The sequence below is a fragment of the Cupressus sempervirens genome, chromosome 9 (genome assembly GCF_028749045.1).
Source record: "Cupressus sempervirens isolate cs-2001-9-10 chromosome 9, ASM2874904v1, whole genome shotgun sequence".
Taxonomy (NCBI): domain Eukaryota; kingdom Viridiplantae; phylum Streptophyta; class Pinopsida; order Cupressales; family Cupressaceae; genus Cupressus; species Cupressus sempervirens.
The window spans coordinates 166008485-166032329 of NC_143126.1; positions in this window are offsets into that span (position 1 = coordinate 166008485).

Here is a 23845-nt window from a genome sequence, read left to right on the forward strand (position 1 = left end):
TGTTAATGATATATTTATAGTTCACTGAACTCATTTGAAGCATAAAATTGGTTGAACGCATCTCTTCAAATGAGGTCCTGTAAAATAAAAATGTAAAACAAAAACACACATGTTAATAAACACATAAATTAATATTCAAGGTATCTGAACTATGTAAATATATATGTGTAATTTGTATGTACTTGCTATGTGAAATTGCACAAGATGTTGATGTTTGATCCACTTTAACACTTAAATTTGCATAAATTGTAATTGAGACCTGAATAAGAGGTATATAAGTTCTCTAAATTGGTATTGACAACACAAACATACATGTAATTAAATTATATAAGTACATATATATATATATATATAAATAATACAATAATGAAAAAACTTACATGTGTTTGATTTAAATGTAGTCATCCCAGTATACCATCTGCATCCTCTCTCTTTTGCAATGCATCTATGATTGTCTCATGTTCGTCCATTGAAATTTTCCATAATACCTTATTGGCGGGTCTCCCTTTGTACCTTTCTAATTTGATATTTGTTGCCACAACCAAATGAGAATAGTGTAAAATATTTTTTTTGGTTTGGTAGTCTTCAAATGCTGGCAAACCATTTCTTCTTGTTAGGTATCTACGTAGCCAGGTGCCAGCTACAACAATAGACCCGATTGGATACTCAAAACCATCATCGTCTACTTGATGACATGTCATTTTTTTCTTAGGTTCCACACATCTAGCTAGCCAACACTCAGTCTGTTCATCATTATCACTAGGTGCAATAACAGCATAAACATGTCCTACAAGATAAGATAAAGTATAGAAACACTTTAATCACTTGTGTACATATGCAAATTATATAAATTGAAGCATGAGATCGCAAAAAAATCTAATTAAATTGTGCATACCAGGTTCTATGAGGTCTGAAATACGATCATAGTCTTTTGATGCAAAAGTAACATTCTGGCCTTCATTTACTATATCATCTTCAAAATGTGTGTCAGTAGGTGCTAATGATCTTTTTTGCCAATCTTCAACCCATTCTGTATTCTCACATTCTTCCCATTCACCTGCAAGACAAAATTGACAAAAACAAGCAAGCTCCCTAATCCATATAGTCCAAGTGTTAGAATCTGAACTCCTAAATGAATGTCATTTAGCTGAACCACTAATTGTATCACAATCATATCTTGAAGGGATATTATTTTCTTCAACTAGGTAGAAGAAATGTTTGATTGTAGAGTTTTGACTTGATCCCGTGTATAAATATTTGTTACACCATTTGATAATCTCATGTGCATTTTTGAATTTAGCTCTTTCCTCAAATTTTAATTACTCTTTACTAAGGGCTCTCTTCACACATGCACCAGCACCATCATGTTCTCCTTTACCATGTCCAGCCTCAAAAAAACTCCACACATGTTGGATGCTAGTTTGCTTATGTGTCCTACTCAACCAATAGAACATTCTAGCATTCTTGAATTGTCCTGTACAATTTTCTGACCATATCCAATGTTGCGTCATTTGAATTTGTCTCTCTTTTAAATTCATAAAAGACCTTGAAACAATATTGGACAAACTCGGATGAATGGATTTTATTATCACTTAAATAAAAATGGTACTCTCTCAATATTTTTCTATCCTCCTCTATACTATCAGGTGCATGCCTATAAACTATATGAACATAAATTGTTACTTGCACTGAATTGTAATATTATGGTTGTACCTCTTCTTGTGGTGCAAGCGTGTAGTTCTCTGCAAAGTCAACAACTAAAAGTATAGTACCAATTGGAAATGTATTCTTACATATGCGAAATTATCCATCAAGCCATCTAGAATATTGAGAGTGTTTAAAATATTTTGCTATGATCACAATCTTAAACTCATCCATAAATGCATGACAACTAACTTTATCTGTAACTAGATCACACATTCTTCCAAACTTCCCATCCTTCAATGGATATTCAATAGTTTTGAATCTTTTTACCTCAACTAATTGTTGTCCAAAAGTAGTCAAAGCATTTTCATGCAAACATTCATCTAACAAAGAAAGATTGCCGCACATATCACATGTACTAGAAAGACATGCATTGAAAAGAAAGTATTTATCATTAGGTGGGTTACAAAACAAACCTGATATGAAATCTTTTATAGTTTGAGGTGGTATTGTTATACCACATTCTTGCAACATTTCTTTACTATGCATGGTACCACATATAGATTGAAATACATCATAATGGTAACGAAATTGAATATGAGTTTTACAACAACATGTGATTCTTTCCTTGTTAATCCTTACATACCATGGTTTACACTTTTCAAAAGATCTTTGACTAATGGTAATATTTAATACCTTACCATCTACAAATTTTTTAAACAATTCAGTTTGAGTCGTGTCCAAAAGGTGTTTAGGATGTGGATCATGTATTTTTGACCCAATTCTCAATTTAAGAACATCTCTTGAATTAGGTGATACTCTTGTATTATCATGCCAAAAATTTTCAATCAAACTTTTGATTTCACTAGTAAGTTTCATATCACATCTCGGGAGTCTACCACTAGAAGTCCATAAAATATTTGATGGATCACATTCAAAGTTAACCCTTCTCTTTACAGCTCTTTCTAAAGTCTTACGATTCACATTAAGATATCCACTTATGTTGGTAATCAATCTTTTGTCAAATGTTGATTTGTTAACTAAAGCTGTTGTTATTGCTTGTCGTGCTGCATTCTTATCTTTAGATCGACTTCTCTTTTCGATAACATCAAAGACACTAGCAACAATGGATACAACTTGTTTTAAAGACTCATTTTTATTCTTGGGTTTTGCATACATTCCCAACCTTCTCATTACTTTTCGCATTTTAGACATTTTAATTAGTTGCAACATTAGCTGACATTGAAACCCAAATTTCTTATTATAAAAAAAATGCCTATACAATCTATTAGCATGTGTCCTAATTTATCTCCATGAAACCAATCCCTCAAGATTATCTAACACATCATTAGGAATATGAAAATTATGTTCAGACACTTTACTATCATCCTGACATGTTTGTTCAGTAGTTGGTGTTTCTATGTCTACATTCATGCAATTTTTATTTTCAAACACTTTACTATTTTCACTTTTATTTTGGATTTGAGTATCATTTTCAAATTTTCTTGGCATTTCTTTTGGGGCAGGCATTTCAATTGGAGTGTTTTGTGCATGATCGTTTGACAATTGCTTCTCATGAAGAAAATCTAAATCATTTAAATCATAACCTGCTTCTAAAAAATCACCAATTTCATCACGATAGAAAATTTGAGGGTTTGGAGACACACTTGTATTGAACGCATAATTAGAATGTGCACCTAAATTTTCTTTTATTGGGTTCTCTTCTTTGACTTCTTCATCCATCGCGGTATCTTCAATGTCTTTCTCCTTTGAAACATTATTCAAGTCTCTAATTCTCTATCTTCTCTCTCGTTGGTGTTGTGCTTCATTCTCTTTATTTGCTGCAATCTCCTCATCTGTCAGAACTCTTGCTTTCTTCTTTCTTCATTGTTTTGATCCCATGTTTGCACTAGTTTTGAATTTGAATCAATAGCCTGCAAATTGTATAAGAGGACAAGAAAATAGAATAAGCATGACAAAATTCGGTGTTGCAGGTCGAAACTGTTGTTCAATCATTTCAATCATTGAAATTGGATTGGTGGGGCAACTTTTGGGACCCAACGGGTACATCAGAAATGGGTACCCGATTTCTTAAAAATTGGGCACCCAATTTTTTAAAACTCGGGTACCCGTTTACAAATCGGGTACCCAATTTTTAAAAAATTGGGTGCCCAATTTTTAAAAAGTCGGTATAACGGTTTAAAGAAATCGAGCACCCGATTTATGAAATACAAATCGGGTGCCCAATTCGTGAGACATGAGAGGGAATTTGGCATGGCTCCTAACTTTTGCATGGGGTTTTGCCTTGGGGAAAGGCATGGCATAGGCTTGGTCCCACTAAGCCATGCCTGTGTACTCCTTTTTTTTTCTAAGGCATTTAATCAACAATTTCTGGTATTGTCATAATTTTTTTATAGTCATTCCTATTGAATTTTTTGATGAGACAAAAACCCATTATAGGTCTTGCTGTTCTGATTTCAAAAATATAAATTTTATAGTGTTATTAGTTTATTTTCTATTTTTCCATTATTTTATTTTATAATTTTTCTTAAATTTATTTATATGTCATCAATCTACATACAATTCTTTTGATGTTAAAAAAAAAAAAAATTGAAAAAAGTGAGATTTTGATCAAATTATGTGGTCCGTACATGAGAGGTTTTAAAATTTACCTTTATAGCCAATTAATAATTAATTATAAAATAATTATTCAATAAAAAATTAAGAAAAAATATTGTCATCAATCTTGGGTGTATTAGGTAACTCCCTTTAAAAGGATTTGGCAAAATTTATTTATTTGTGTCAAATTATGGTGTCCGTACATGAGCATGGTATGGTCCTGAAACAGGCATTTTGAAAAAGTAGTTTTTAAAGATCCATACCAAAAAAAAATCTAGCATATGGGTGCACAAATAAATTACATATTCAAAAACTAGATTCCGAACACTAAAAATTTTATTTCTGGAGTTTTTTAATATTCAATCTCTAAATTCCTCAAATTTTGACATCAATTGACAAAAAATTTCAGAAACAGGAAAAACACTTCCACTTTTTGGCCAAAAGTGAGACCCAACTTCTTGCATTGACCCATGCATGTACATAGTTAGATAGTTTTCTTTCTTTTCTTCTTGTTTTCCAAGAAGTGCACGATCACATGGTGTTTTTACAGATGTTGCAGAGGGTTTTGATTGCAGAGTTCCTAATTTCCAGTTGTAGAAGGAGGTTATAGGGTTTCATAATGCAAAGGATACATAATTTTCATAACTTTGTAGCCCAGTGGATGCTTTAAGTCACTGGTCATATACTTAGCGGGCTAGTATCCCCTTTGAGTCACCAAAATTGTTAGCTAAAAATGCACTCCTACCAAAAAATTGAATTTAAATGTGTAAGCCCACCCAAAAATTACATTCCATATTTAAATATTTAACTATTCAATGGCGATACGAATTAAACCTCTAATAAAGATTTAATATACCTTGTATATTCCTAATTTTATATCTCAGCCACCACAATTTTCTCTATCGTTAGATCTTGAAAAGATCTATGGTTGTCACTTTCCCACTTTGTGGAAATGGTTGACCTTTAGCCAAGGTGGGGAAGTGACCTTTTAACATCTGGCAATGATGGGACCATTTCTTTTGGTGTTTATAGCAGCTCTTTCTTGGCATGTTAGAGGTTTCCACATGGCTTGTTTCTGTTGGTTGAAGGTTCATATTGCCTACAATTCCAAGGTTTTGATCTCTATCATTGATTGATTTCTGATCTATACCTAGTGCTTCCTACATCTAAAATTTGCACAATCTTTAGCCAATGTAGAGAAGAAAGGTCTTGACATGTGGACTTCATGAAGTCATTCCCCCTTGTGGGTGATAAAAGAAACTTTTCAGAGCTAGCATGGATGTGTCTGAGCTTGTGGCAGGATGATAGCATTTAATTGGTTAGAGTGTTGACTGTGTAAAGGTTTTTTGGCTTATGTGTTTGCTGTCAGATTTTGCATCCATCCACAGTTGTCTCTTTCCCACATTTTGAAGATGCGAGGTTTTTAAAGAATGTGGGGAAGCGATATCACACCACGTGCACTAGTGGGTCGATTTTTGTTGGGCCGCTAGTGCTGAAATAATATGCCAGGTAGTTGCCAGGTGGATGTCATGCTAGTTGCTTCATGTTGATTCATGAGGGTCTATGTGTTCAATGAGGTGGATGTTGAGTGTTTTGTGGGCTTAGGAATATCTAAAGAAAGCATAATAATAATGAAGGTTTTTTGTGATCATCGATCTTGCGAAGATTGATGATTGTCACTTGCCCACATTTTGAAGATGCAAGGAAATTAAAAAATGTGGGGAAGTGATGTAAGGTCACATGTCCTTGTAGGCCTAGGTCAAGAGCTCAATAATAGTTGCAATTAAGTTTAAGGTTTTATGGAGAAAATGGTTCATAAAGCTAAAAAGGTAATGAAGCCATGACTGAGATAGTGTGGTCAACTCATGAAGACTTTGCAAGCTAGCAAAAGAAAATAATATCATTGGGCCACATGGTAGGATTGAAGGTTGAATATGTTTGCACTACTAATATATTTGATTTGGAAAGTGTTGAGAACAATGCAAATGGCTCTTAATGATCATATCAACCTTTTGATCATCTACAACTACTATTTTGAGTTCTACATGCCTGGTGAAAATAATTTCTATCTTCTTGCTACTTTGGGTTATCCATCTACCCAATCCTTTAGTTATGGCCACCATTTATGTCCCTTCTAGAGTTGAATATGCACATAAGGATCATATTTTTACATATAGGTGTACACTAATCAAATCCTCATGTATCTGCATTGATGTGTGTCCTCTGCAACTTGGTGATAGTGGTTGACTTTTTTTGTCTTCTAGTAGAAGTTTTTGAGTTATGCTCAAGCTATAAAAGCACATTGTGTAATCTTTTGAAGAGTTGATATTTTCTCTGATCCTCTAGTATTGCATTTTGCTCTGCTACTATGATTTCCCTTGCCCCTGAATTGCTATAATTTTATGTTGTATCTCTTCTTGCCATTAATGTACTATGCAATATTTCCTTGCCTCGTGTTAATATATTGTCTCTTACTCTTCATTTCCATGACTATATCTACTTGGCTTTTGAATGTCATAGTGTGAAGGCTCTTCCTTGTAATGTTCTCTAGTTTTTCAATTTGCATGTGGCATTTGAATTAAACAAGGATAAGACATGTATACTTTTAGATTATGTTAATGAACTATGCATTCTTAGGTAGATCTAATATTTAAGACTCTATTTTGATGTATCACCCCTTAGGTTAGAATAAGTAGATTTTCTTTCATGCATTCCTTCTCCCTTTTCCTCTCCAAGTACAGTTTAGGTGCACCTGGATAGAAAAGGAAGTTGGCCTTATCTTGAGACTCAAATCATAGTTCAAGTCCCATAGCTTAAAGGTTGTTTCCATGTTTCACAAGATTTCCTTTAGCTAAAAACTTCAAGCATGGGTGCAAAATTTTGTGACAACAATGTTCTTCTCAAATCCTCTTCATCAATCATCTTGATATGGCAGTCTAATCAGATAGCATTGTCTTACCAATAAGTTTTGATAGCAATGAGAACATAACAATTTCCTCATGTAGTTTCCAATAATATATATAGTACTATGGCTTTACGGGTTTTTCTTCAAAAAAAATGAAGAAAAACTAGTCAAGATCCAAGATCGCAATCCACTGCAACGCATTGGAATTTCAAAATGGTTGTAGGATTTATGAGGAAAATAAATCAAATATTGTATCTTATTTGGTGAAGATCAAGAAAATTGAAAGATCAAGTTATGTGTTGTTCAAACATTGGTAAATGATGATAAGGTATCAGCTATTGAATCCATCTATTTGTTTTAGTATTGTTTGATTCATAGTTTGTTCCAAGTGAGGGATCATGTTTAGATGTGGAGAAAAGAAGTAAAGAGGGAAAAAAATCTCCCTATAGTAGCACATTTTTGTGCATAGGGATGTCCTTGGAATGCCCTTGGCTTGAGTTGTCACATGAATCCCTAGCCTATAGGAGGTTGGTTTTCTGGAAAAAGAGTTTGTCAATTCATCATTTTGTTGCAAGATCAGATTGATCATAGCAATAGCCATTTGTCATTGGTTCCACAAAACCTTTGTGGCCTTCTCTTCTTTAAATTGTGTTTGTGTACTTCCATTTTTGCACCAATGATGGTCCTATTCATCAATCATCATTATTTCCCAGTTCTATTTCATTTTATCAGTTTCTCTACTATAAGTTTGGAGAAAAGAAAAGGTGCCTCATTGTGGCATCACTAGCACCATGATCTATGAATTCTTTGTTTCATTGGGTGAGTTTAGGTGATGGTAAAGTAGTGCAGTCGGAGATCTTTTGGATGTCATATTTATTGATGCCAAAAGAAATCATTGCATCTAGGCTACAAAGTCTAATAGCCACTATGTCATAGGATTTTCTTTATTTCTCCTATATGCTTGATGACAATATTTAAATAGGCAAAGGATGAAACCCTTCCTCTTTCAGAATAAAAATATCAATTTTGGAGCTAACAAATTTGTATGTAATTGAAAATCTCAATTGTGGAGCTAACAAATCTGTCTATAATTTTTTTTAAACTATAGAATCTTATAAACTTATAGATAAATAAAAATGTCAGTTTTGGAGAATACAAGTTTGTATATGAAAAAAATCTCAAGATCTAAGCAACTCGTACATTGATAAGAGTTGGAGTGTTGAAGCTAATAATTTTGTCTGTGAATGATAATCTTAGTCATGTAGCTGATAAGTTTTCTTGAATATAAAAATCTATAAAATATAAAAATTTTGTATATAAATAAATGAAAATATCAATTTACATAAATAAATGAAAATATCAGTTTCAAAGTGAGCAAGTTTGTATGTAAGCAGAAACAACCTAGTAGTCGCCCAAGCTAACTTCATGCACCTACAGTTCCTAAACCTTATGTCAAAATTTGCTAATTTTTTTAATGAAGCTCCATAGGTGAGTGAAGAGCTTAAATATAACCTTTCAGGTATCCCACATTTATGGAATTCTTTGTAGAATCTGTAGAGTGTGAGGTGGTCTAAAAGTGGTCAAAAAAGTGTTCACTCAAAACTCATAACTAAAACCCCCAGTTACCATCTGCTTTTAGGCTTAAAATTTTGTCTATTAATTCAATAAATAAAAAATTGTATCAATTAACATTCACTTTATTAAGTAATCTTTCCCACTTGGTAGAAAAGGTGGTGATGGGTTCATTTAAATTAAAACACATTTTCCCTAGGCGAAATCAAAACCCCATGTCATTACACCCCACTTGGACTCTAACTTAACCATAGCCGACCTTATTACCATGTATAGTGATATGTATTACCATGTACAGTGATATGTATTACTACCCATGGTTAACGCATTTACTAAGGAAAAATAACCCTAAATTAGTTCATTTTTGTCATGTAGAAGTCAGTGGTAGAGCTCCTACCAACTCTTCTCACAGCACCCATCTATTGATATGAGATTTTTTTGAAGTAAAGAAATTATAATGGAAAAATCACTATTTTTTCACTAATTTCAAACCTACTACTTGGTGGTAAGGCAACTGCTTAGTTGATTTAAGTACTTTCATTTGTTTGATTGATAAAGAGGATTTGATCAAATGAGTTAACAATAGAACCTAGAGGGAAGGTTGAGTTATGGTATGAAAAAGGAGTATAAAGATTAGTTAAGACAATGATGATATAGTGTATTGATTATCTACTTAAGGATGTAAAGGTTGGATACATTGACTAAGTCTAGAAGAACAAGTAACAAGAATTGTGTTTTCCTAGCTTGACCGAGTGCATAGTAGGTGCCGAAAAAAGTTAGTGCAAGCTAAGCAAAAAATCAATTGGATCCAAGAAAAGTAAAAAAATTGTGTATGTCAAGTGAACTTAATGTAAGTTGAGTAAATTTTAGAGGATGCCAAGAATTAGTAAACTTTAGTATTTACTGAGTTAACTAGTTGAAGGCGAGTGGAAGAACAGTATGGAAGCCGAGTGACAACATATTGATGTCGAGTGCTAGTATTCATGTTAAATTATAGATTTGAAAAACCTAAGCTAACTATTTTTTTTTTTTGAGTTTTGTGAAGCATGTTGAAGATAACTATGATGATTTGGTGTCATAAAATTTAAGGTAAACCATTTTGAGGAAAATTCAAGGAAGATTGAAGAAGTTTCTAAAGGAACCAAATGGAAAAGTGAGTAGATTCATTGTATCCTACCTAAGCCTACCTAACCCTAAAATGGACAATTATGGTGAAGTGGCTAAAGATCTTATATTCTATTTATAGAGAGATTTGCTTAGAAGAAAAGGTTGTCATGTGAGAGAACCTAAGGAAGACAAGGAGTCTAAAGTATTTGCTTCATTTAGTGGTCGAAAAGAAGAGACTACAATTGGCATGTAAAGCAAGAAGGCTTCAGAGTATGAATGTTTGAAGGGTGAACAAGCTATCAAAGATGAAGTGTGTGAAATCCAAGAAGAATGGAGGACTGAAATAGAGATCTATAATCTGCAAGTGATTTGTAATTTGTTATCAAATCAAGCCTTATTGTTACTTTCTAATCATTGTATCGGTCTAGGGTAAATCCTTTAGATTAAGGTTAAACTAACAGTCATTTTTAAATCCTTTAACTAGGTAACATTCCAAGTGAATGGTCTAAAGTCCTCTAACAAGGCTCACTCCTAATAGGGTGATTGAAATCCTCTAACCAGGTCACATTTAACAATGTGTATTATAACCTTTAACAGAGTTGGCCTTTCATAAGGCATCACTTCAAAAGAGTGAAAATTAGTAGCATGTGTGTGCTAAAATGTTGACACACTTCTATGAGTCATTGCATTCAAGATTTCTTAAGAATGAGGTCTCAAATGGTGACTCGTATCTATATTCATGGAGTGCAAGAGTTTGTAATGGAGGCTCTTAGTTTGACCTAGTTTGTGCCCATGGAAGTACACCATAAAATGAGAGATTCAAAGAGGAAAAGCAAGAGTGATAGTCTCCATGATCATCAAATATGTATGCAAATGAAGATGCAAGCTAATCTAAATGATAACAATGCAAAGCAATGCAATAAAGGAAATATAATCTATGAAAGGAAATGACAATGCAAAATTAATCTATGAAAGAAAATATGACTCTAAGCTAGTATGAAAATGCAAGGATGAAGCATGATGATGGAATCCATGGATGCATGAGAGAAGAACACAAGAAAAGAGAAGTTGCAATGAAGCTCCAATGTCCAAACCCTAAGGTTCAAATTCTAATGCTCAAACTACTCCAAAATTGCTCTCCAAACCTGGAACATAACAATACTATACCAACATCTATCAAAATGAGAAGGAGATGGCTCCTTATATAGTCAATTGTGGAGGTGGGAGGCTTATCATAACCAATATGGGATAATAGAGTTTGATCCATGTGAAACAAAATTCCACCAATGAGAAAAGAGGAGTGTTTGAGAAGAAAGTGGAAAGAGGAAATTAAGTAATCTCACTTAGAAATATGTTTATTTAAGTGTAGATAAAAAGTTTTTTTTTTTTTTTTTTTTCATCACAAAGAGATATTTAAGTGAGGATTTTATTTAATTAAAAGGGAGCAAGTTCTTCTAATTAAATGAGATTATTTTATTTAATTAAAAGAGAAGCTTTCTTTTAATTAAACAAGACTTAGAATAATATGATCAAACCTTAGGAAATATTAAAATAATTAAATTAATTTTAATTTGATCAGGGAAAATTATTTGAATTGATTCAATAAAATATTGCAATGCATTGATTCATGAAATTGATAAATTGAAGAATGGGGCCCATGGTATAGGTGACCATTTTAGGGTGCATATAGCATGTTTTTGTTGGTTTTTCCCAAATTGGTTTTCCACGTAAAATCCATGTGTCAAATGTGTTATTGAATCTATTATGTTTCATGTTTACATTTTTGCAATGTTGTTTTGACCTAGGATAGTAACCTACAAGTTTAAGTGTTGTATGATCTAATGGATGTATGCATAATGATATTTTGTGGATATGGGTTTACTAAGCTATGAAAAATTTTATTTGTACATTTGGACCTTGGATAACTAATTCACCCCTCTCTCAATTATTCTAAAGAATTCCAACAATTGGTATCAAAGACATATGCTTAAGAGGATTAGTTTGAAGGTACTAGAAGCAAAAGATCAAGATGTTAAAAAGAGAGGTACCCAAGCATAACAAGAAGAACTTCCCTGTATGGAAAATTTTGATAAAGCTACACCTAGGAGTTCTTGAAAAAAATGCACAATATAACATTACCACTAAACATGCCAATCATGTTGGAGCCCCAACTGTTGATTATCTGAAAAAGAAGAAAGAACACAATCAAGCAATGTTGGAGATTTCCTCTACCCTAAGTTATGTTGAGTTCGATGACACCAAGGGTTGTAATTCTATAAAGAAGATGTGGGATGCTCTTCACACCATTTATGAAAGTGATGTAAATGTTTTGAAAGCTAAATCTAAAAGTCTTAGAGGTAAGTTTGATGATATGAGGATGCAAGAAGGGGAGAATGTTGCTCAATATTGCTCTAGAATAAAACATGTTGTTAATGCTATAAGAGGAGCTACTAGTAAGATAGATGATGATATTGTATTAAGAAAAGTACTAAGAACAATGATGCCCATCTATTCTATTAAATTTTCTGCCATACAAGAGCTGAGATGTATACCAGGTTATAATCTGACTCTTGAAGGTCTTGTGGGTAAGCTTATTGTCTTTGAGCTCTCTAATTTTGATAACTTCAATCTATGAATGTTGAATCTATTTTCAAAGCTAAGTTGTCATTAAACAAACCTAAAGAGAAGAAGAAAAACGTAAAATATGTCTCTAGTGATAGTGACATAGATGAGAAGGATGTAGAACAACTTGAAGCATTGCTAGCAAGGAGATTTCATAGAGGAAAAGGAAAATAAAGGTAAGTTACCTATCATGTGTTTTAATTGCAATGAGGTTGTTCATATTGTTGCTAGATGTCCTGAGAAGAAGAACTATAGAAGTGGAGACAAATACAGCAGTAAGAGAGATGAGGACAGAAAAGATTACAAAGACAAAGGAAAGAAGTCTTGTTGCATTGTAGAAGAAGAATCCAAAGATGGATTTCATGACCATGATGATGAAGTGGTGTATGTTGCAATGAAAGATGAATCTAATGAGGATGAGTCAACTTCACTACTGTCTTATGTAAACAAGAGGGATAGATGGATTATTGGTAGTGGGTGTTCACATCACATCACTAGAGATAAAATTAAGTTTATTACCCTGAATTATTATGATGGAAATAGTGAAGGTTTTGGTAATGATGCACCCTATCTAATAAAAGGAAAAGGATCTATCAAACTTACAAAAAATATTTTGTCTGACAATTCTTATTATATTGAAGGACTTAACTATAACTTGTTGAGTGTGTCACAACTAAATAGTTTAGGTTGCAAGGTTGAGTTTGAGAACAACATAGTTAAGATCTCTGATATTGATGGGAAACTAATTGGGAAAGGTGATCAAACTGGAGGTAATATATTTTATCTTGATGTGAATGATGCTACTTTTCTTGTTGTAGAATTTGATGATGTGTGGTTATGGTACAAGAGGTTATGTCATGTTAAATTTGATAACTTGGTTAGTATCAGTAACATGAAAAGAGAGAGAGGTTTGCCTAAGTTGAAGAAACCTAAAAATATAATTTGCAAACAATGTCAGTTAGGCAAGATGGAAAAATCTAGTTTTAAAAGTATGACTCGCACCTCTAAAGAAATTTTGGAGATTGTTCATATTGACTTGTGTGGACCAATTGATGTGTAAAGCTAAAAGGGTGATAAGTACATTATCCTGTTTGTTAATAATTATTCTAGGATGATGACAATTATGTTTATGAAATGGAAATCTTATGCTTTTTGAATGTTTAAGTGGTACTTAGTAAGAGTTGAGAAGGAGACAGGTAAAAGCCTAAAATTTCAAAGATCTAACAGAGTTGAAGAGTTTACATCAAATGAGTTTGAGATGTTCTATAATGATAGAGGAATCAAAAGATAGACATCTGCACCTAGGACCCCTCCACAAAATGGAATTGTTGAAAGGAGGAATAGATCTATAATGGATTGTGTTAGGACACTAATTATGGAGAATAATGTTGCTTTAAAATATTGGAGAGAGGCTATAAGTACAACTATCTATACTTTGAACTATGTGCAAGTCAAGAAAGGTACTCATTCAACACCTTTTGAAATATGGTATGGATACTCACCCAATGTAAAATATTTTAAGGTATTTGGAAGCAAGATCTACATTCTTAAAGATTATAAGAATGATAAATTAGATGTTAAAAGTGAAGAAGGCATATTCCTTGGCTATTCCACAAGAAGTAAAGCTTATAAGTGTTTAAATACTAACACTAACAAAGTTGTGGAAAGTGCAAATGTGAAATTTGATGAATATACAAAGGTACATAAGGCTGAACCTATGAAGGAACCAGAAAAATACAAATATTTTGTATAATTTTATGAAGGTATGCCTAATGATGAAGATGTTGCAAATCAACAGCAAGTTTCGGTGACTGTTGAGTCACATACTATGAATGTCAAGTTGCATTCAAGAACTAAGTTGTAGTTAGGTGTTGAGTTGAAGACTAAAGCTTAGACACATTTTGATTCTAAGATTAGTGTACATGAAAGATATGTTGAATTACTTGATAGAGAATTACATAGTGATTCAAAAGTTGACAAACCTAATGAGGAAAGTAGAGCATAACCAAGATTGTCTAAGAATGTCAAAAGACATCATCCTATTTAACAAATTATTGCAAATAAAGATGTTAAACCAATGACGAGAAATAGGTTGTGAAGTGATAAATGTTTTCTAAGCATGCATGAGCCTAAGATAGTAAAAGATAACTTAGATAATGTGGACTGGAGTAAATTCATGAAAGAAGAGATTGAACAGATTGAGAAGAACAAGACATGGATTCTAGTTCCTAGACTAGAAGATAAAAATATGATAGGAACCAAGTGGGTGTACAGAAATAAGTTAGATGAGAATGGTGAAGTCACAAGGAATAAGGAAAGATTAGTTTGCAAGTGGTATGCACAAGAAGAAGGGATAGACTATGGAGAAACATTTGCCCCTATTGCAATATTGGGAGGAGTAAGAACTCAGCTTGCTTACTTTGCATACAAAGGTTTCAAAGTTTATCAAATGGATGTGAAGTCAACATTTCTAAATGGCATATTAGAAGAAGAGGTTTATATAGAATAGCTAGAAGGAATTTTTGATGCTAACAATAAGAGCATGGTATGTAAACTACACAAATCTTTATATGGTTTAAATCAAGCACTAAGAGCATGGTATGAGAGAGTTCATACTTATCTTGTAAATATTGGATTTGAGAGGACAGATGATAATAGCAATCTATAATTGAAGATAGAAAAAGGAAAAGGTATTTTACTAGCTGAAATTTTTTCTGATGATATCATATTTGGAGGTCAAGATCGATTATGTAAGGCATTTTCAAATGAAATGAACAAAGAATTTGAGATGTTTATATTTGGAGAGATCAAGTTCTTTAATGGTTTGAAAGTATATCAAGTGAAATATGGTATATACATCACTCAATCTAAGTATGTGAAGGAAATATTGAGAACTTTTATATTAGAAGATTCCAAACTAGTTAGCACACCTATGGTGATAGGACACAAGTTTTCAAAGAGTGATGATTCAGCTGATGTGAATCAAACATTGTACAGGTTCATGATTGGCAAATTGCAATATGTAGTACATAGTAGACCTGATATTTAATTATCTTTTGGGATAGTTGTAATATTCTCTACTAATCCTAAGGAGAATCATTTGATGGTTGTTAAGAGAATTATGAGATAACTGAAAGGAACAAAAGACTATGGTCTATACTACAAGAAAAATGAGAAATTTGAGTTGAAAGCCTACACTGATGTTGATTAGGCTAGAAACATTGATGATAGAAAGAGCACTAGTGGAGGAGAATTTTTCTTAGGAAAGAGGTTCGTTACCTAGACCACCAAGAAACAAAATTGCATATCTCAATCTATTGCTAAAGATGAATATGTAGTTGTAGTAAATTGTACAAACATTGTATGGATCAAACAGCTACTCAAAGGAATGAAGGAGGAAAAAAATGAACTTGTGGTACTTTATTTTGATAATAAAAGTGTTATAAATACATCAAAGAACCATGTGGTGCACACAAAGACTAAGCACATTGCAATCAAGTATCATTACTTGAGAGAGTTAGTTCAAGACAAAGAAATAAGTATGGAATATGTGAATACAAAAGAGTAGATAGTTGATATCTTCACAAAAGCTTTACCTAAGGATACTCATTAGTATATAAGGTAAACTAGGGGTGATACCCCTATCCAAAGAAATTTAAGAAGCATGAGTAGTGTCCTACATCAACTAAAGTTGAATGTTGTATCTTAGAACTTGATGTAGTGGATATTACTTTAGGAGCTGCCTAGAGTAATGAAGGAATTAAATTAGAAGATTTACAATCACATGCAAGGTGACAGAGGGAGAACCTAAAATTGTTAACATCTACATTTTGATATGACAAGTCTTTGGCATTATTGTCAAAGAGGGAGATACAAGAACAGGGAGAAATAGTAGAGGGATCAATAGTGAAGGGAGAAACATGGAATACCAAACACAATGAGAAAGAAATATGAAATATCTACTTAGAGGGAGATAGTGTATCTGATGTTTACTGATGAGGGAGAAATGACTAAAAAAAATACATCTACCTAGTAAGAGGGAGAAAGTATTGAGGGAGATATAAGTCATAAGAAGAAGCCCTACAATATGATAGATGAAGGGATTCATAAGGAAGAGTTTTTAATCTTTTGATCATAGCAAAATTTTGTAGCCTGTACAAAAGATGAAATTTGCTAATAGAGGGAGAGATTTCAATACAAATAATTCTTTTATTTTTAGTATTGTTGTTGGTGCTATTTTTCCATCAATGCCAAAGATAGAGATTGTTTATATGAGATTGTTTTGAAGTAAAGAAACTATAATGGAACAATCATTGTTTTGTCACTAATTTCAAGCCTACAACTTGCTGGTAAGACAATTGCTTAGTTGATTTGAGTACTATCATTTGTTTGATTGATGAAAGGAATTTGATCAAATGAGTCAACAAGAGAAACTAGAGGAAAAGGTTGAGTTATGGTATGAAAAAGGAGTACAAAGATCAATTAAGATAGTGATGATATAATTTATTGATTATCTACTTACGGGTGCAAAGGTTGGATACAATGATTAAGTCTAGAAGAATTAGTAAGAAGAATTGTGTTTGCCAAGCTTGACTGAGTGCACAACAGGTGTTGAGAAAAGTTAGTGCAAGCCAAGCAAAAAATTAGTTGGAGCCGAGAAAAGTGAAAATTTTGTATATGTCGAGTAAAATTAGTGTAAGCCAAGTAAAGTTTATTGGATGTCGAGCATCAGTAAACTTTAGTCTCTTCTGAGTTAACTAGTTGAAGATGAGTGGAAGAACAATATGGAAGCTGAGTGATAGCATATTGATGTCAAGTGCTAGTATTCATGTTAAATCGTACATATGACAAATCTGAGCTGACTTTTTTTATCTTAAATTGTGTAAAGCATGTAGAAGATAACTATTATACGTTGGTGACATGAAATTCAAGGTAAACCATTTTGAGGCAAATTCAAGGAATATTGAAGAAGAAGTTTTTATAGGAACCAAATGGAAAAGTGGGTAGATTCATTGTATACTACCTAATCCTACCTAACCCTAAAATGGGTGATTGTCGTGAAGCAGCAAAAGATTGTAAGTCTCTATTTATAGAGAGAGGTGATCATAAGCAAAGGTTATCATGTACGAGAACCTAAGGAAGAAAAGGATTCTAGGGTATTTTCTTCATTCAATGGTCGAACAGAAGAAACTACAATTGGCATGTAAAGCAAGAAGGCTTAAGAGTCTGAATGCTTAAAGGGTGAACAAGCTATCAAAGCTGAAGTGTGTGAAATCCAAGTAGAATGGAGGAGTGAAATAGAGATCTATAATCTACAAGTGAGTTGTAATTTTTTATCAGATCAAGCCTTACTATTACTTTCTAATCATTGTATTATTCTAGGGTAAATCCTTTGGATTAAGGTTGACCTAATAGTCATTTGTAAATCCTTTAACTGGGTGACATTCCAAGTGAATGATCTAAAGTCCTCTAATAAAGCTCACTCATAATAGGGTGGTTGAAATCCTCTAACCAGGTCACATTTAATAGTGTGTATTGTAACCTTTAATAGGGTTGGCCTTTTATGGGGAATCACTTCAAAAGAGTGAGAATTAGTAGCATGTTATTGGTGGTTTTTCCTAAATTGAGTTTCCACATAAAATCCATGTGTCAAATGTGTTATTGAATTTGTTATGTTTCATCTCTACATTTCTACAAAGTTGTTTTGACCTAGGATAGTAACCTACAAAGTTTAAGTGTTGTATGATCTAATGGATACATACATAATGATGTTTTATGGATATGGGTTCACTAAGTTGTGAAAAGTTTTATTCGTACATTTGGACGTTGGGTAACTGATTCACCCCACTCTTAGTTATTTTAAAGAATTCCAACATTGTCTCTCTCATTTCACACAACCTTGTTGTTCTTCTGCATTTAAGGTTAGAACTCATTAAGTAACATTATATGATTGTTTTTATCATTCACTTAGCCTTTACATGATCATCCTATAGTTTGTATTTTGTCTTTGGGGTTTTTCTGTGAAATGATTGCATGTATTGTGAGAGAATGTAATTATTTCAAAATATGGTAGAGATATAGTGTACAATGTCAATAAAAACATAAATATCAATAATTAAAAGATATAGTGTAGTATCTGGCAGGTTTTGAGAGCTTTATGGGGTTTTCTATGTGCTTACTCTTGCTCATATTTATCATTCACTTATTGTTTCCATGATTATCCTTCAATTTCCATATTATGGCTTTGGGGTTCCATCATGATATGATTGCATGTCCTTGTAGTAATTTAGCAAAAGGGTAATGAAAATGTGTACAATGTCCAATAATAATTTGAAGTATCTTGCAAGTTGTAGGTGAAAGATGGGGTCTTGTATATGTCTATAATGATTGAAAGGTTTGTAATGATTGAAGGGATTATATTCAGTTAGTACTCGGAGGGTTTTTAATCATTCTTTTTTGTTGTGTAATTTACTAAATTTTCAAATGGTTATTCGAAGGGTTTACTAATATCATTGTTTGTTGTTGTTAGAATGTCAATTTTTTAAAGGGTGTCCTTCCACCTTTAATGGAAATGTAGGAAATATTTAAAGGAAAAGGGGAATGATAAACAGAGGTTTCTAATGCTTTCAAATTATACAGATGAAATATAAAAGGGAATCTTTGAAATGTGATATATTTTCCATTAAGGGTTTATAATGATTTCAGGGTTTCAATTTTGTATTGTATTGAAGGGTTTCAAATCAAGAAATACGTAGTGTACAATGTTAACAAAATCATTGATTGTTGTAGTGTTAAAAAAAATAAGAGGAAAAGTGATGGGGACACAACCCAAGAACAGAATGGACACAACAGAAAAGAGAAATTCTATTAACTGAAAAATAAGCTAGTACATTTAGTACAGAGAAAATAAACTTCCAAAACATGCCCTAAGGGCTTACAATAGCATAAATGCGGAGATAATTTCTCCTACCAGTACCTCCTCTCAAACTCCACTCCGAACTGCCTTTTACAATGCCAGGAATCTCCTTAAATAGACCTCGGAGGGTTAAGGACTAGGAATACATTCTAGAAGGTGCTAGTAGGCAGCCACCGACTAAATAGAAGGCTCCAGAAGTTGTGTTAGAAGTCGGTGCAAATCTAGAAGAATCCAGAAACGGTAACCAAACTTCTAGAAGGCATAACTTTTGAACTGTAGCTCTGATTGACGAACCGTTTACATTTCCGAAAAGCTCTCGAAGCGCTCTATAGCCTTATGGACCAGCTTTGCTTGTCCCTCATTTTTTGGCCCTTTTTGAGGTCATTTAATGCCCCTAACTTGACTTTGAAGCATTCTTAGGAGGTCTCCAAAACCCAAAAAATTGCAATAACTTTCAAACCGTGGGGCCTTTTGACCTGATTCTTTTTCTGGAATGTTCTAAATCACAATTACATTCATCTGGCCAATTCACACCTTCTAGTTTACCAAAATGATGGCCCAATTACATGCTCCTATTTTTTCAAGATTTTCTAGCACACTAATAGTGGAACTATGAGAGTTGGAACTTTTATTTGACCCAAATGGGTGTCCAAAAATGAAAACACATGAAACAAAAACTAAGTCTAAATACATTTTTTTGGGTGACACAGGATTGCCCTTATACCTCTGGATGCTCTTGCATCAGACACCCAGGGTAGATTGAAAAGTGACCCTGTCACTTTATGAATGGTAGAGGAAATCTCAAATGGGAAACCTCAGCTGCTAAAATCCAAGTTGAGTCCTCGATCGATCGCCCTTTCCATTTGACCAAATACTCTTCATACTGCATGTTTCTGGTACTCCTACCCACACAATGATCTAGAATGTCTTCTATCTCCTCCTTCTTAGAAGTAGGAATTGGACATGGCTCTAACACCAGCTCCTCATCTGCACCATCATCATGATACTCTGTTAAATCTGTAATGTTGAAAATGGGAGAAATGTGAATACCATCTGGCAGCTCCACCTCATATGCATTTCTTGAGTCATGTTTTTTCAAAATTTTGCACGGGCCAAATTTCTTCATTTTCAGCTTGTTGTAAGTACCGACTGGAAATCTTTCTTTTCGTAAGTGCACCATGACTAGATCCCCTACTTGGAATTCCTTATGTCTTCTCCTTTGATGAGCCCTAGCTTTATACTCTTGATTAATCTTGGTAATGTGTGTCTGAACCTCCTCATGTACACACTTGATATGTTCAAAAAATTCTTTCGCTTCAACACTTGTCCTCTCCCCTTGCTCTATCTTCCTCAATTTTGGTGCAGTCCTTGGGCTATTCCCATATACAATTTGAAATGGTGATTTTCCAATACTCCTATTTATACAGTTATTGTAAGAAAACTCTGCTTGTGGTAGAATACAATCCCATCCCTTGGGCTTATCCCCAACTAAACATCTCAACAAATTGCCCAGACTTCTGTTTACCACTTCTGTTTGGCCGTCAGTTTCTAGGTGATGCATGGAACTGAATTTCAAGTCTGTTCTCAACTTTTTCCACAATGTCCTCTAGAAATACCCCACAAATTTAGTATCTCTATCAAAAACTATACTCCTTGGAAGTCCATGTAGTCTTACCACCTCTTTGAAAAACAAGTCTGCAATATGGACAGCATCATGAGTTTCATGGCATGGAATGAAATGTGCCATTTTGGAGAACCTATCAACCACCATGAATACTGAGTCATTACCCCTTTGTGTCCTTGGCAATCCAAGAACAAAATCCATACTTATGTCCTCCCATGGCCTTGATGGAATAGGCAATGGCTGATATAGGCCATTATTTTGACTAAACCCCATGGTAACTTGACAAACCTGGCAACTCTGTACAAACTTCTTCACATCTTGTGAAATTTGAGGCCAAAAATAATGTTCTCTAAGAATGGAAATGGTCTTATCTCGACCAAAATGTCCTGCCATCCCTCCACTGTGTTTCTCCTTAATCAGATTTTCCCTCATGGAACTCCTTGGAATGCACAATTGACTACCCTTGAACAACATGCCATCCTGAATCAAATAGTCTAACCACTTGGTTCTATCTATAGTAATAGATTCTTTACAAGCTTTCCATGCTTCAGCAAAATCAGGATCCTTAGGGTACAAATTCTTGAGTTCATCAAACCCAACTACATCAACCTGCATTATTGTAAGCAATAATTGTCTCCTACTTAGTACATCTGCAACCCTGTTAGATTTTCCACTTCTATGCATCAACACAAATGTATAGCTCTACAAGAACTCTACCCACTTCATATGCCTCAGATTCAATTTGCCTTGGCTATTTAGGTACTGTAATGCCTGATGATCAGTATACAAAACAAATTCCTTTGGCAATAAATAATGCCTCCATTTCTTTAAGGCTTGAACTATTGCATAGAACTCTTGATCATAAACAAAATACTTCTTCTTTGCATCATTCAATTTTTCACTAAAATATGCAATAGGCTTACCTTCTTGGCTTAATACAACCCCAATAGCGCTGCCACTGGCATCACAATCCACCTGGAAAACCTTTCTAAAATTTGGAAGTGCCAACACAGGTTGTTTTATTACCTTCTTCTTTAGCAATTCAAAACTTCTCACAGCTATTGTAGTCCATTTGAACTCTTTTCTATCCCCTCTTATTGTATCAATTAGGGGTGCACATATGCCACTGAAATTCTTAATAAACTTCCTGTAAAAACTAACCAGACCATGAAATGATCTTACCTCAGTAGCAAACCTTGGAGTAGGCCATTCCAAGATGGCTTTTACCATCTCTGGATCCATTTTGAGACCTTCAGGTGATATAACAAACCCCAAATAGACTAACTCCCTTTTTGCAAAGATACACTTCTTCAGATTAATTAACAGTTTCTCTTCCCTTAGCCTTTCAAGGAAACTACGAATATGTAGTAAATGTTCTTCCAAAGTCTTGCTGAAAATTAAAATATCATCCAAATAGACAATAACAAATTTTCCCAAGAACTTCTTAAGTACCTCATTCATGAGCTGCATGAAGGTGCTTGGGGCGTTCGTCAATCCAAAGGGCATGACTAACCACTCATAAAGACCCTCCTTGGTCTTGAAGGCTATTTTCCACTCATCTCCTTCTTGAATCCATATCTGCTGATAACCACTCTTCAGATCTATCTTTGTGAAGTACTGAGCTCCACTCAAGCAGTCCATAAGATCATCCATCCTTGGTAAAGGAAATCGGTACTTGATGGTTATCCTATTTATAGCTCGAGAATCTGTACACATCCTCCACTCTCCATCCTTCTTTGGTGTGAGTACTGCAGGTACTGCACATGGACTCAGGCTCTCTCGAATCAAGCCCTTCCTCAACAACTCCCAAACCTGTCTATTTAGCTCCTTTGTTTCAGTAGGAGTCATCCTGTGAGTAGCCTTGTTAGGAAAAATAGCTCCTGGAATCAGATCTATTTGATGATTGATTTTCCTTACTGGTGGAAATCCATCTAGAACATTATCATAGATAATATCTCCAAATTCCCCTAGTAAATCTGAAACTTCAAGTGGTATTTCACTACTACCTTCTTTGTCTTTCCTAGGAATCAAAGCATAGCACATATGCTGATGTTTCATGCCATCTAAAAACTTTGCTCCATCAACAAGACAAATCCTAGCACTGCTAAATACCTTTTCACCTTCCTTTTTCATAGGCTTCAATTTGTGGCGAACTCCATCCTTTGTCAGAGAGTATGTGTTTACATGTCCATCATGTACTGCATGTCTATCAAACTGTCATGGTCTACCCAACAATAGATGGAAAACATCCATCAGAAGAACATCACAGAGAACTTCATCATGGTAACTCCCAATTTTGAATTTTACTAAACATTGTTCACTTACTAGGACCTTATGATCATCTTTTACCCAAGCAATCCGGTAGCGCTGGGGATGTTTCTCCCTCTTGAGCTTCAGCTTAGAGACCATCTCTTCTGATACCAAGTTATCAGTGCTACCACCATCAATGATCACGTCACAACATTTATCCTCACACTTACATCTGGTACAAAAAAAACTCCTCTGTTGTCCTAGTTCAATCTCACCACTTAGTAGGACTCTTTTATTTACCAAGGTCTCTCCTCTTTCTACATCCTCTGAATGTGATGATTGTGCATCTTCATCCATATGAGCAACCCTAGCTTGGCCCTCAGCTCTCCTATCTGTCCTTCCTTGTCATTGAGGGCATTCAAAGGCACGATGACGTTCTTCATTGCAATGGAAATAGGTACCATGGAAGCCTCCTCTTCCTTTTCCATGTCCTCTACCTCTTCCTCTCTAATTTCCAAAGTCTTGATCATGGGAGCAGTTGAAACCCTCATTCCTCTGGTTCCTGCTAGTGCCCACATCTTCATTT